Source organism: Scyliorhinus torazame, chromosome 12, assembly GCF_047496885.1.
Source record: "Scyliorhinus torazame isolate Kashiwa2021f chromosome 12, sScyTor2.1, whole genome shotgun sequence".
Classification (NCBI taxonomy): domain Eukaryota; kingdom Metazoa; phylum Chordata; class Chondrichthyes; order Carcharhiniformes; family Scyliorhinidae; genus Scyliorhinus; species Scyliorhinus torazame.
In genome coordinates, this window is record NC_092718.1 from 45,750,320 (window position 1) to 45,765,016 (window position 14,697).

A 14,697-nucleotide genomic window follows, 5' to 3' on the forward strand; every position below is an offset into this window, starting at 1 on the left:
GGAGGGGCGCAGGACGCAGACACTGCCCGGCAGCTCGTTACGCCCAGGAGGCTGTGCGACGGCACCGCCAGGGACAGCGGGCACGCAACGCATTGGTGGCCGCACGGTTCACGCACTGTGGGGGTGGGATTCGCTGAACACTGCCACTTGCACCGTCACTCCTGTACACGGGCACCACACAGCGCCCACCACCTCCACCCCCCCCCCCCCCCCCACGCCCCCGCACCCCCACACCGCGTTCACGGCAACAATTCCACATCACCTTACCACTGCGGCACTACGGGATTGCACAACATTGATGATTGAGTAAGCGGGTGTGAACAGTGCCATGTTGAATGATGACAGCCCGCTCTGCGATGAGCTGCGTGCTCAGATTCGCCAGCCGAGGTCTGACTCATGGCTATGGCTGAACCATGCACTCCGGTGGTCACAGCCTTCGTGACGGATATTTCACCACATGCCCGTGGGGTGGCTGGCATCGGTGTACCGAGGACAACGGTGTCCGATTATGGGGGGGGGGGGGGGCGGTTGGGGGGGTCAGCACACCCGGAACAGACCTTGAACAGCTTGTATACCACTACGCCATTCGGGCACCCTCACGAGCCCCCTGGCACCGGACATAGCACACAGTCTTACAAGTCAGATTTAACAGTGCGTTTATTCGTGTGGTAAACATAGGTGCCCTACCCACTACAACTAGACTGTGCCCTGCACCCGTGCCAACTTCTTACGTGCCTAACGACTTTGCCTTACGGGCCCTACCACTACGTCTCGGTGTGTTCCCAGATGGTACAGCAGGAGTGGAGGTGGACTGCTGAGAATCACGCCCTGCGACATGGCTTCCCGTCGGCACACATTTCCTGGGGCGGCCCGGCTTCGATGGGCCAGGCTGCTCTGCGGGCGTGCTGGATGGCGTGGTGCCACCCTGACCTGCCCGCTCCCCACCAGATGCGCCAGGGACGGAACGGGGGAAGGCCGAGTGTACCGGGACGTCCCTTGGTGGAGCTACCGGGACGGGCCCCAAACCTCCTCCTCCCTCGGGGAGCCCGGTGGCCCCCGGGCCTCACTGTGGGACGGAGATGCGCTCGGAGACATGCCCCGTCGCACCCCCGACACATGGCGCTGCCAGTCCTGGAGGCCTGCAGCGGTATCGACCACGGTCCGAATGTTCGACGAGACGGAGCCCAGGGAGTGCCACATTCCTGCCAAGGTCTGTGCGATCTCGACCTGTGAGTGCGCGACGCCATCTATCACGTGCGCCAGGCGGTCAATGCTCTCCGCGACCGACTGCTGGGACTGAGTGCCACGGCATGGTGAGACTCAGCCAGGGCCCGGAGAGCGGCGGCAATGTCGTGTTGGCTCTGGCGCATGGCTACCTGTGAGAGGGCAGCCCGCTCCTGGGCCATGGATGACGCGTGCACGTGAAGCCCAATGCCTTGCAGAACCTGACCCATGGCCGAAACCCCTTCACCCATTGCCTCCACCGCGGACGCCACCCGTGCGGTGTCGGCCTGGGTGGCTGCGATGAGCGGCACCACTCCCTGCTCCTGGACGCGAATGGACTCCTCCAGCTGCGTGTGCAGGTCCTGGAAGATTGCCCTCACCCCGTTACTCAGTCCCTGGGTGTCCATACGCATCGGTTGTCCGGGTGGGTCAATTACATCCAGGAACCCGGGAACCGTCTGGGTGGCAGCTGGTTGCTGGGCCTGGGCTGCCCTCCGACCGTCCAGCCCCTCGGCTGCTCCAAACTCCACCTGCTGTACCGGCTCGGCTGTGGGGTGCGCACCAGACCGTGACCCGGGAGCCTCATCACTTATCTGCCCAACCGAGGTGAGTGTCTCTGCGATGGTGAACGGTGTGGGAGACAGCAGTGCCGCAAGCTCGAGGTCATCATCCGTCAAGAAGTCTGGTGTGTACTGGTCCCCCTCATGGCCCGGCGCAAGCTCCATGCGGGCCATGTCGTCTTGAGTTTGATCCAGCGGGTGTGTGGCCGTGATGTGGGCTTCGGCATTACTGTCCACCCTGTGCCCCTGACTAATGTCTGTCCCGGAGGTCTCAGCGTCCCGGTCCTGTGTCCCAGACTGTGAGGTCTGCCCTCCTGTCCAAATAAAGTGTAGAATATCTTTGATATAACGAAAACACATCACAGATTTTGATTTTCCATATACAGAAATTACAGGTTATCCATATGCAGTTTTCAAAATTCTTTCCTGAGTTGGCAATTTTCTTTAAAATGAAAGATCATTAAGGGAGTCATTAATCTGCAGCTTTAGTACTGTTGTGAAGCAATTTCACTAATGCTAAGAGTTGTAAATGTAATAGTTTTTTTTTAACAAACAATTTTATTGAGGTATTTTTTGACATTGTAAACAGTTACAGATAACAGAAATGGGCAAACATCAATATAAAACCAGTACTTCAATCAAACCATACTGCACATGCCCGCTCCTCTCCCCGAGACACTACCCGCCTATTTATCCCTCGTAAATGTAATAGTTTGAACCTGCTCAAACTTCAGCACGAAATGGATTGAGACTCTCTCCTCCATGTCAAAGGGAATTCTCCTCCATCAAATTGGGTCGGATGAGCAAACATTAAGTGCTGAGGTTATGAATTGCTTCACTACTCTGACTGAGATTTTGCTCCTTTCATTCCCTGCCTTTGGCTGCCCCTACCCTGTTGGCAGCGCCTCCATGCCTACTGCACGTAAATGACAAAGTCCAGGTCCCCAAAGAAGATCCCTCCTTTTTCTCCCAACTCACTATCATTAACTGGGGCCACCAGGTAAGGTGCCAATGAAGACTTAAATATTCTCCCTGAGGACGGAGAGAGTTTTGTAGCAGGAAACAGATCTAGAGGGGCAGGTGGAAATCGCATGCTTTTGAAACTGTGCCGAGAGAGGTACATAGAGACCAAAATTGTTGACTGTTATTCATTGTCACTTATGTGAGAAAAGACTGCTTGTCTTTGTTAACAATTTATAGTTGCTAAAAATGTAATCGTACTGATATGTTGCAAACATACTGGCACAAATGGCATTTGATAACCAGTTGAATATGTCCTGGAACTGAGGATATTAATAAACCCGGTAAAGATTTAACATTTTCCCCTCCTGTTGAACACACTAGGATTATTTCTGCCCTCCAGGAGCTTTGATAATACAAATATTGGAGAACTAAGTGAAAATAAAGATTCCTTTTCTCTGAATATTTCTCCAAAGAAGAGATTTTGGATGTCGTGCTTTAATTTAATTAAGCTGGCCAGTAAAATAAAGGACTCCATAACCTCAACATGATTGACATGTATGAATAATTTTCTTGATTCTGTGAAGTTACCCATGCCCGGTGATTTCTTAATGTCTCCTGATCACACTTCTTAGATTTTGGTGACAGAGGAACTTCACAGAAGCTGTGGAAATGCTAGATTCCTTGTTCTGAAATTTTCTCCCCGAATACCCCTATCTCTTGGGATGAGAGTGTCATTGGCAAGGCCAGTATTTATTGTCCATCAATAATTATCCTTGAACGGGTGACTGTAAGCCACCTTCGTGAATGTCTGGAGCAGTTGGTACACCCACCCTCTGTTGTACTTCTGTAGGTACACCCACAGAACGACCTCCAGGAATTTGATCTCTTGACAATGAAATAACGGCAATATGATTCCATGTCAGGATGGCATGCAAATTGGTGGGAAAACCTCCAGGTGATATTCTCATGCATCTGCTGCCCTTGTTTTAGATGATAGTGGTCATGTGTTTGGAAGATGCTGTTGAAGAAGACCTAGAAAGTTGCTGTAGTCCATCTTGTAGATTGTACATATTGATGCCACCATCCGCTGGCGGTAGAGGGAGTGAACATTTAAGTTGGTGGGTAGGGTGCCAATCAAGTAAGCTGCTTTGTTCTCGATAGTGCTGAGCTTCTTGAACGTTGTTGAAGCTGCACTCAATCACAAAAATGAAATCTATTACAACCCTGGCTTGTGCCTTGTAGATGGTGGACAGCTTTGGGCATCAGGAGGTGAGTTGCTCACTGCATAATACCCAACGTTTGGCCTAAACTTGCAACCTGTGATATTGTGTTTATATAGTGTGTCTAGTTAAGTTTCTGCTCAATGGTAAACCCCAGGCTGTTGTTGGATTCAATAATACCTTTCAGCACTTTGCCAATGATTAAAAGAAGATTGAAGGAACAATAATTGACTGGGTTAGATTTGTTCTGCTTTTTGTGGATAGACTTACCTGAACAACTTTTCATGTTATCAAGTAGGTGCAAGTTATAGCTGTACTAGGGGCACAGCTAGTTCTGGAGCACAAGTCTTCAGGACTGTTCCGGGATGTAGTCAGGCCAATATCCTTTGCTGTATCCATTTTCTGATTGCATATGGAATGAATCTAATTGGCTGAAGACTGGCATCTGTGGTATTGAGTCCTTAGGGGTAGGCTGAAATGGATCATCCACTCAGCATCTTTGGCTGAAAATGGACTAGATTGACTGAGACTATGCAGAGCAATCACAGTCATGTGTTGTGACTCTATACGTTCCTGTGTTCCAACTTAACTTTCCTATTTAAACATTCAAACTAAAAAAACTAATGTTAGCTATAAAGTCATATTCAATTTGCGTTTTTGTTTTCAATGTTCCCCTTTGCTATTTTCCCCCAATTTATTCTTCACATTATTTCTTTCTGGAAATCTAGTATTTCCATTTTATCTCTTGCCGCAAACCGTGCCAGTGTTGAATCTAATGATATGATCACTAATGCTCAAAAGAAGTAATGGACTAGGATGAAACATGTGCCTTGAATTCTCATTTATTAGAACAATCAACATTTTGGACAGGGGGCGGCATGGTGGCACTGTGGTTAGCACCAGGGACCCAGGGTCAATTCCGACCTCGGGTGCCTGTCTGTGTGGAGTTTGCACTTTCTCCCCATGTCTGCATGGATTTCCTCCGGGTGCTCCGGTTTCCTCCCACAGTCCAAAGATGTGCAGGTTTGATGGATTGGCTATGCTGAATTGCCCCGTGGTGCCCAAAAGGTTAGGTAGGGTTATGGGGTTAGGGTGGGGGCGTGGGCTTAAGTAAGGTGCTCTTTCATAAGATCGGTGTAGACCCGATGGGCCGAATGGTCTCCTTCTGCACTGTACGGATTCTATGATTATTCGGGATACGTTTTTACCCAATCGTAGCATTCCAGAATGTGATATATTTGCTGCATGTTCTCCATAGGTCAAGCATATTTTGCTCTATCAAGTATGTTACCCAGAATGTAAAATCTTGTTGGAAAGTTGTACATATTTCATCCTGATACGCAAAGAAAATTCAACGAAGCACCAAATTTACTCAAATTTACAACTCACGCTGTATTGCTTTAATTTGTTGTTTTTCAGCAAATCTGTGTTTGCTTATGTCGCAAGTTACTACACTTCAGACTAATTCATTGCCTGTGAAGAACATTCAGATGGTTGAAATGTCATATATAAATACAAATCTTTGTTTTTTCCCCCCATTTTCTCTCTACCTAACTTGATGTTTCAAGAAGAATAGTCAGGTGATTAAAAAAAAAATCACCAAAGACCCTGCTGAGGGAGCATTAGCATTTCAACTGATTTTTAAAAGATCTCTCTTGTCAACAACCTTAGGAATCTAGTTACAATGTGTGGCCAAGTTGCAATCGGATTATATTAAATTATACAGAGTTGAATTTTCCTGACACTGCAAATTTGTGCCAAAGCAATAAGGATTAGCCCCTAGATACTGATAATTAGCGCTGCATGAGGGATAATGAAAAGGAGAGTTTGAAGAAATTTGAAGGGACTTCAGTGAGAGACCAGAAATTTAAAAAGGCACAAATGCAGCTGTTGCTAATTCTGTTCAACGCACTCGTATTTAGCAGCTTGCGACTCTCAGAGGTCTCAAACAGAGGCCAAGCTTGGGGAACCTCAGACTGATTAACATGCTCAAACTTTTATGTGGTAGCAGCATGTGAGATATGATTGAATCTGAGCTGTAGTGTCGTATCTTCATGTATGTAAGGTGAGATCTGAGGCTTAATTTTCTACTCAGGAACAACATCACAAGACAGTGGTACAGATAAAGGGCAAAATTCTCCCATCTGTGGACTAACCCCTGTGGCCGGGGCGGGATGTGGAGTGTTTCCTGCTGTGGAGGCCAGGCGGAAAACCAAAACTTTCGGCCATGACCTCACTACTTAAGCAACCAGGGGCGAAATTCTCCTACCCGCCCCGCCACATTTCTGCCCCGACCGGCCGGCGGGAGTCTCCGTAACACCGGCCGGTCAATGGGGTTTCCCATTGTGGGGCAGCCCCACGCCGTCGGGAAACCCCCGGGCGCCGGCAGAACGGAGACTCCCGCCGGCGGAGAATGACGCCCCAGGTGTTTTGCACCGTATTCCGTGGCGGGGCAGGCCGCATAGTCCACTGCGAGGCGATGGTTCAGAGATTAGCTTTGCTGCCTCACAGCTGCAGGTACGCAGGCTCGATTCTGGCCTTGGGTGACTGTATGGAGATTGCACTTTCTCCCCGTGTCTGAGTGGGTTTCCTTCGGGTGCCCTGGTTTCCTCCCACAGTCCAAATATGTGCAGGTTAGGTGGATTGGCCATGATCAGTGTGCAAGGTTATGGGAATAGGGTGGGGGGCTGGGCCTCTTTTGGAGGGTTGGTGCAGACTCAATGGGCCAAATGGCCTCCTTCTGCACTGTAGGGATTCTACGGATTCTACATCATGGGTGGGATTCTCCGACCCCTCGCCGGGTCGGAGCATCGCCTGGGGGTGGCGTGACCACTGCCCCCGCCGGCTGCCGAATTCTCTGGCGCCGGGGTTTTGGCAGGGGTGGGAATCACGGCGCGCCGGTCGGCGGCTGCTGGCAGCGGCCCCCCCGGCGATTCTCCGGCCCGCGATGGGCCGAGTGGCCGCCCGTTTTCGGCGTGTCCCGCCGGCGTAAATCACAACAGGTCTTTACCGGCGGGACATGGCTCCATGGGTGGCCTGCAGAGTCCTCGGGTGGGGGGGGGGGGGGCGCAGGGGGATCTGGCCCCGGGGGGGTGCCCCCACGGTGGCCTGGCCCATGATTGGGGCCCACTGATCCACGGGCGGGCCTGCGCCGTGGGGGCACTCTTTCCCCCCGCACTGGCCGCTGTCAACCTCTGCCATAGCCGGTGCAGAGAAGAAACTCCTTCGCGCCGCAGTGGCCCACCCTGCCGTTTCGCGGGGAATCCCGTCCCAGGTCTGAGTGCCATATCGAAAAGGCTCCCAACATATGCCCTACCATTTAAGAAAGAAGGTGGACCTCCTGAGAATAAAGATCGATCTCGAGGAACATTCTGAGACTGGAAGAGGGACACCCTCCACGAATCTGGAACCCACTATGAATTCTCCCCCCACTCGCTGCTGTGGTATGACATTTGTGGTGTCCTGGGGTCCGGTATCGCCATTGGCTACCTGAAATCTGAAAGCAGCTCCAGGCACCGTTCAGATGAGTCCAAGCATATTCACGCCATGCTGTTCCAAATATGTTTTGCATGACATGGTTTCCTGTTGGTGCCATGGAGAATTGGGCATGAGTGCTTGAACCTTCATCTGCATCCTATCAGTGGAATGCAAATGAGTTTCACGCTGGCCTCCAACGGATTTCCTTACCTGCCATGGTGGGCACAGTGGAAAATACCACTGTAAATTAATGTTGATTCTTTGGGTCTCCAGCCAAATTCTCCCACCCCCACACCTCGCCAGCCATTGAACTGGCCGTCGGGGGCTTGGGAGATTTCGGCCCACGGAATCAGGAAAACAAAAAAGCAGCTGAATGAAATGAATGCAGCAAATAATTCTGAAGACAATCAGGTACAGTGGTTTCTAATGCCAAACAAAAGAAACCTGGTTTTGTTGCAGAATAAAATATCATCAGGAGAACCCAGACAGGAAGATCCGAGTACAGTGTGAGAATTAGAACCGAATGTGAGGAATAGGTTGAGGACATCAACAGAATTTTTGGGTCTGTTAGGGATATGGGTGGGCTGATTCAAAGTTACTGAAAAGTCTTCCAGTGTAGTAAATTACTTGACATTGGTTTCGGCCTGATCAGCAGTGGAGCCACTGCGATGGTGAACACTGAAGCTGTCCAGTGCAGTGATTTCAGTATAAGGACCATGAGATATGATGGATTAGATTTTGTTTGACAACATGTTCAAAAGCTCTACAGAGTTCTCAAGGTTCGGAGAAAGATGGAGACATCAGACGATTTACCACGATGAGGGAGGAGTAGTTTTGGCCACAGAAAGTTGAAGCTGGGTGATTTAAGGGGGCTAAAGTAAAGAGTTCATTAGAACTTCAGAGTAAATGTGAACACGTACTCATCTTTTGATTTGGAAATTGAGTGGAAAGGGTCAGAAGGAAGTAATAAGAAGATGACCAGGGTAAGAAACCAGCGGCTGGTTTAGCACACTGGGCTAAATTGCTGGCTTTGAAAGCAGACCAAGGTAGGCCAGCAGCGCGGTTCAATTCCCGTACTAGCCTCCCCGAACAGGCGCCGGAATGTGGCGACTAGGGGCTTTTCACAGTAACTTAATTTGAAGCCTACTCGTGACAATAGGCGATTTTCATTTTCATTTCATGAAACCCAGAAAGAGGTAATCCTTAATGCTAACTGTGGTTAGGAAACTCTTCTCCTTCATTACTGAGGTAAAAGTTAGGAAATCTTGATTAATTTTAAAGTTTAGATGAGTGTGACAGAAATTAAAGATACCCATTCACTGAGCATTTATGTAAGTGCATTGGGTTACAATTCTGAGACTGAATTATATTCCCGAATTCCTCATTCACTGAGACGAAGAAAACAATTTACCTTGAAGCCAGCGCCAGTTCTATTTGAATAGTTCAAAATGTCTCCCACACGGTTAAAGTTGTTTAACATTAGGTTGTTTGGAGACATTCATAACTTTCAACATTGACTGCATTCCATATAGAATTTTCCGGAACTGCCTATTCTTTTGAAATGAACATTCAAAGGCTGCTAACGTGGCTGCCAAAAGTCAGGTGACTTTGGCAATTTCTGTACAGACTACCTCAAGTCTCCGGAAAGATCCTAATTGAATGACGATGGGTGGAATCTTGTTGAAGTGTTGGGTATCTTGCCTGCCACCTGGAGAGCTGGTGAGACATGCACGCTGTCTCTTGTCGGGAAGGCCTTGTGTCACGGTACCAGACCCCAAATTATATTAGGAAACTGGACGTGAAACCCCAACAATTTTTCAATTTGTAAAACTGTGAGGAAAGGATATTTTGCTCCAGGAGTGATTCCACTGACAAATAAAGATCTTTTATATTAAAACAAACTTTATTATCAACACAGTATTAACCACATTAACATCACGGTAAATAGCTTTTCAGTTAACAGTTAAATACTTCTTAAAATAAAATGAAACCCTTTAACTACTAATTGTTAACTTCTCTATCTCCAATTATGCAAAGCCCACTGTAGGTCAAAAGCCATTTAAAAATAAAGTTAGCAAACACAGGGACACTTGCTTAACTATTGTGTAGAGATTTCTTGGAAAGACTGCTTGGAGAAAGAGAGAGACTCTTTCACGAACAGCCTGCAGATCCTTCTGTCTTCGTCAGACTAAAAAATCCTACAGCTTTCTACAGACTTGGCTCCTCCCATTAATTGCATCATCTCCATCCCCTCAGGTGCCCCATGACCTGCTTGTCTAAATATAATCACAATGTTACAAATGAGGCCAGACCAGGTACCTTGTAATAGCACCTGATATAGGCATTAGACCCTCTGTATGTTCAAATAGTGGCCCTCACATCGGTTTGGGGCTCCCTTTGTAAAGTTGGACTGAATGACCATGAAATGGACTTGCAATGGTCAGTTTCTGCAGTGGCTTGGCAGCACAGTGTCCCTTATAGGGACTGCAGGAGCTGCCCTGCACAGATAATTTCAGGTTTTCTACTGACTTTATTGTGAGAGTCGTGGGAGCATTCCAGCTCCACATTAAATCTAGCGACTGCTGATGGTCAACATCCACCCCTTCACCACACACCTTCTGATCCTATACTTTACAATGCTCATCATACCTGATGCTTCGTGTTTTCACAGAACTGCCTCTGGCACACAATTGTCACCGGTAGCTTGATGGTAATAAACAACTGAGGATTTCGGGCCCATGTCCCGTACAGTTTGGGATACGTACGGTTTGCACTCTATTAGGATCATACCCCAATTTGGACCCAAGTTTTAGACGAGAATGTTTGAAATATTGAGCAGTCCTGGCTGCTCTTAAGATCTTGACTGCCGAGTTTTGAAATCTTCACTCAGAATACGTATTTAACATGGTTGTCGTGTTGGGTGTTCCGATACACAAACGAACCAACACGGTTGTAGATGGTACAACTCTGTTTTATTATTCTGTACAATAATAACTATTAACTTCTGGCTGTGGTTCGTACTTCAGCAGCTAACCTGTGGACCGAGCCCTATCACTATCTTAGTGAGGCACTCAGCACATGGTGTATGTCTGAGTGGCAAGCTGTGAGCTCTGTGCTCTGAGCTATCTCCTGTTAGAATGAGCGGGAACTGTGGTGTTCCCTGTTTTATAGTGCATGTGCTCTCACTGGTGATTGGCTGCGATGTTGTGTGTGTGTTGGTTGGTCCAACTACCTGTCCATCAGTGTGTGTGTGATTGCACCATGATATGTTAATGTAGATATCATGACATCCCCCTTTTCACAAGAATATGTGCCTACATGGTAATAAATATTGGTGTGTACTGAGTGCATCTGAGTATGTGTGTGCAATATTTACAACATGTACATGAGGCTAAACTATATACAGAGGAAGGTGTCAGGTGCAACAGAGCAACGAGGTTGTACCACGAACAAAACAAGTGTAAACAGCAAACATCAAAAGAGAACTTCTGGAACGACAAGAAAGAAACACGTTAACAGTATTGCAAAACAATTCAGTGAGTCCAATGTGCAAACAGGCTCATAAGCCCAGTCTATTAGGTGGACAACGAATTTGGGTTGACCGATAGGGTGGCACACCATTCATCGCCTGGATTAATGCCGTGCACTGGCAGCGGCTGGTGGGTCCGACTTTGGGACATCCGGTTCCTGTTTATTACCGCATCGCGGAAGAGCTCCCGGTCGTCGGTATCATCGGTCAGCACGTCGTCAGGGTATGACTCGGTGTATGGGGGCTGAATGGCCCGCATGTCCATGCGAGGCTGGCGGAATTGCGGAGAGTTGGCAGGTTGAGCTGCTCGATAGCAGGCAGCATAGTGGCCCATCCTGCCACAGCGGAGGCATTGTCGCGCTTTGGCCGGACATTGTCGCTTTAAGTGTGTCGATCCACAGTTGCCGCACGTCGTGACGTCATGGCGTTCATTGCGCCACTGCGCATGCGTGGTGCGGTCTTGTGTAGAGCGTGCCTGCACGTCCCGTCCCTCTGCATCGACGTCCCCTCTTTTGGCACATACAAGCGCGGGAGGCCTCGGAAAGCGCACACAATGGCCGCCCTCGTCCGGGCCAGGGGCAGGGTGGAACTCGATCGACTGGACCTGCTTGGGCTCGTAGGACCCTTGCCGTGCCGATTCGGCTGCCTGGAATTGGGAGTACCGGCTGGTCGCGTTTTCGTGGAGGACGCAGGTCTCGATGGCGGTGGCTAGGGTGAGGCGCTTTATTTTGAGGAGCTGCTGGAGTAGGGTGTCCGAGGTGACCACAAAAACTATCTGATCCCGAATCATGGAGTCTGAGGTGGCCTCATAGCCGCAGGACTGCGTGAGGATACGGAGGTGTGTCAAATAAGATTGAAAAGGCTCATCCTTACCCTGCAGGCGCTGCTGGAAGAGGTACCTCTCGAAGCTCTCATTAACTTCCACATTGAAGTGTTCCTCGTACTTCGTCTTGTACTTCGTCTTGTCCTTGCCTTCCACGAATGCCAGGGAGTTGTAGATATGGATGGCGTGTTGCCCCGCCGTGGAGAGGAGGAGGGCAATCTTCCTGGTGTCTGATGCATTCTCCCTGTCTGTGGCTTCTAGGAAGAGCTGGAAGCGCTGTTAAACAGCTTCCAGTTGATGCCAAGATTTCCAGTGACCCGGAGCGGCTGCGGCGGGCTGATGGTTTCCATGGCGCAGGATGGCGGGTTTCTGAAGAGGTGCAGTTAGGTCTCACAGTCGCTGGCGAGTTTCTAGTCCTGGTATCCTGTCGTGTTGGGTGTTCCGATACCCAAATGAACCAACACGGTTGTAGATGGTACAACTCTGTTTTATTATTCTGTACAATAATAACTATTAACTTCTGGCTGTGGTTCGTACTTCACCAGCTAACCTGTGGACCCAGCCCTAGCACTATCTTAGTGAGGTACTCAGCACATGGTATATGTCTGAGTGGCACGCTGTGAGCTCTGTGCTCTGAGCTACCTCCTGTTAGAATGAGCGGGAACTGTGGTGTTCCCTGTTTTATAGTGCGTGTGCTCTCACTGGTGATTGGCTGCGATGTTATGTGTGTGTTGGTTGGTCCAATTACCTGTCCATCAGTGTGTGTGTGTGATTGCACCATGATATGTTAATGTGGATATCATGACAATGGTTACTGGGTGGTACAGTGTGTTAGAAACTGGGGAGACTGATGGTTAATTGTATTCTGCTGCTCCATCGTTTGTGCTTCAAAACAGGGTAGTAATGGGAGGAAAAGCTTGCAGCCATCTTGTCATACAACCCAATGGGGGGTGGGAGGTCACGTTGTGGCAGGTTGCTCCACTGCCCTGGTAGCCAGAGCTTCGAACAGGTGAGAGCTTGCCTCATTCCAGTCAGTTTATGCTCCTACCTAGCAACAGTGGGCAGTTACATGTCAGGAAGTAGCCATTCGCAGCAGGAATTAAAAATACCCTCAGCTGCACAGCTGCACACATGAATGGAAGTTCAAGAGACATGTTGATTATGGATTTGCGTCTTAAACGTATTCAAATGGAATGTAATATTTGATGCTGTTTGTTGCTTGTTGCTCCCAGGCCTCGCTTTTTTTAGTTGCAGTTGTGAATAGACCCCCTCATTTATGTTGTATGCTGTTAACAATTGGCTAAAATCTTCTTCTATCCACTTTTATCTTTGCTCTGTATCACTGAATCACCAACTGGAGATTGCATTTCATGCTGAAAGCTCAGCAACCGCATTATACCATAGACCCAGAACTAAATTGGGAATCATAGAATCCCTACAGTGCAGAAGGAGGCCATTTGGTCCATCGAGTCTGCACCGACCCTCTGAAAGAGCACCCTACATAGGCCAACACCCCTCCCCTATCCCCATGACCCCACCAAACCTTTTGGAACTAAGGGGCAATTAAGCATTGGCAGTCCACCTAACCTGAACATCTTTGGACTGTGGGCAGAAATGGAGCACCCGAAGGGAACCTAAGACATGGGGAGAACTTGAAAACTTCACACAGACAGTCACCTGAGGCTGGAATTGAACCTGGTGTCCCTGGCGCTGTGGGGCAGCAGTGTCAACCACTGTGCCACCGTGCTACCTGCTGTTTGTGTGACAAATATACACATGCACACCCATCGCTTGCCTGAATAATGCTTAACAAATAAATCATGGCCAGACTACATGATAGATCAAGACACTAATCTGTCGCAGTACTGGGTGAGTACTCACATTTTTGTAAAATTCAGTTAGGGATCAGCAACTTTAAAAAAAAAATACCAGTTTTTTAATTAAATCCAGTTACTTACTAAGTGAGCAAAACCACAAGATTCCAACGTTTTAAATAAAAAGAAGAAAGTTTGCAATACAAGAGTCAAAAAAGCAGTCAATACATTTAACTTACATGCTAACAGCCAGAATTTACATGAAATAAACATGAATTACTATGGTTGAACACACCACAAACTGGACATTAATAACAGTGCAACCATGACAGGACCCACAAATCGTGCAGCAACCCACCCAGATGTCAATGACCACTATGAGTCTCAAAACCTCTTTAAAACACTGCCTTCCTCCTAAGGGACTTAAACTCATCCTTTTTGAGGATCTGTCATCTGATTTCCCTTAACAGCAGCTCTAATTCAGTCTCCCAACAATGGCTCACCTGCTAGTTGCTCAATCTCTTCTCCCGAGACGGTGTCCCATTAGGTTCACAAAGCTGCAGCCCAGCGGCCTCATCACTGGCAGGATCCTTGCTTCATATCTGCACTGAGCAGAACATCATGGCTCACTGGCTAATCTTTGCTCTAACTGCAAGGAGCAGAAAATGCACTTCAGCTTCGCTGAGCTGATACTGCTCCCCATGGCATGTCTGGGCCTTAACCTCCCGAGCAAGATGAAACTACCAACCTTGTGATGCTTCAGGCACTCTGGACAAATCTGGTGTCCTGTTAAATCTTACAATAGAGTCAAGCCCATCTTCCGAAGCACGCCCAATGAATCAAACTTGGTACATTCTGTACCTTAAAGGTTACAATCTTCAGTTAACTATAGGTGATCCCAATGGATGCTAACTTGCCATGGCTCCACACAAAAAATAGGCACACAAAAATCCAAAAATGCAGATTTCCTCACAATAGGAATTGGACAATAAAGCAAGATTTGTTCAACTGTAGCAGACATCAGCTGTAGGAGAGGACACATGTTGATTGGTCTAGACAGTAAAAATAAATAACACAATAAAACAGT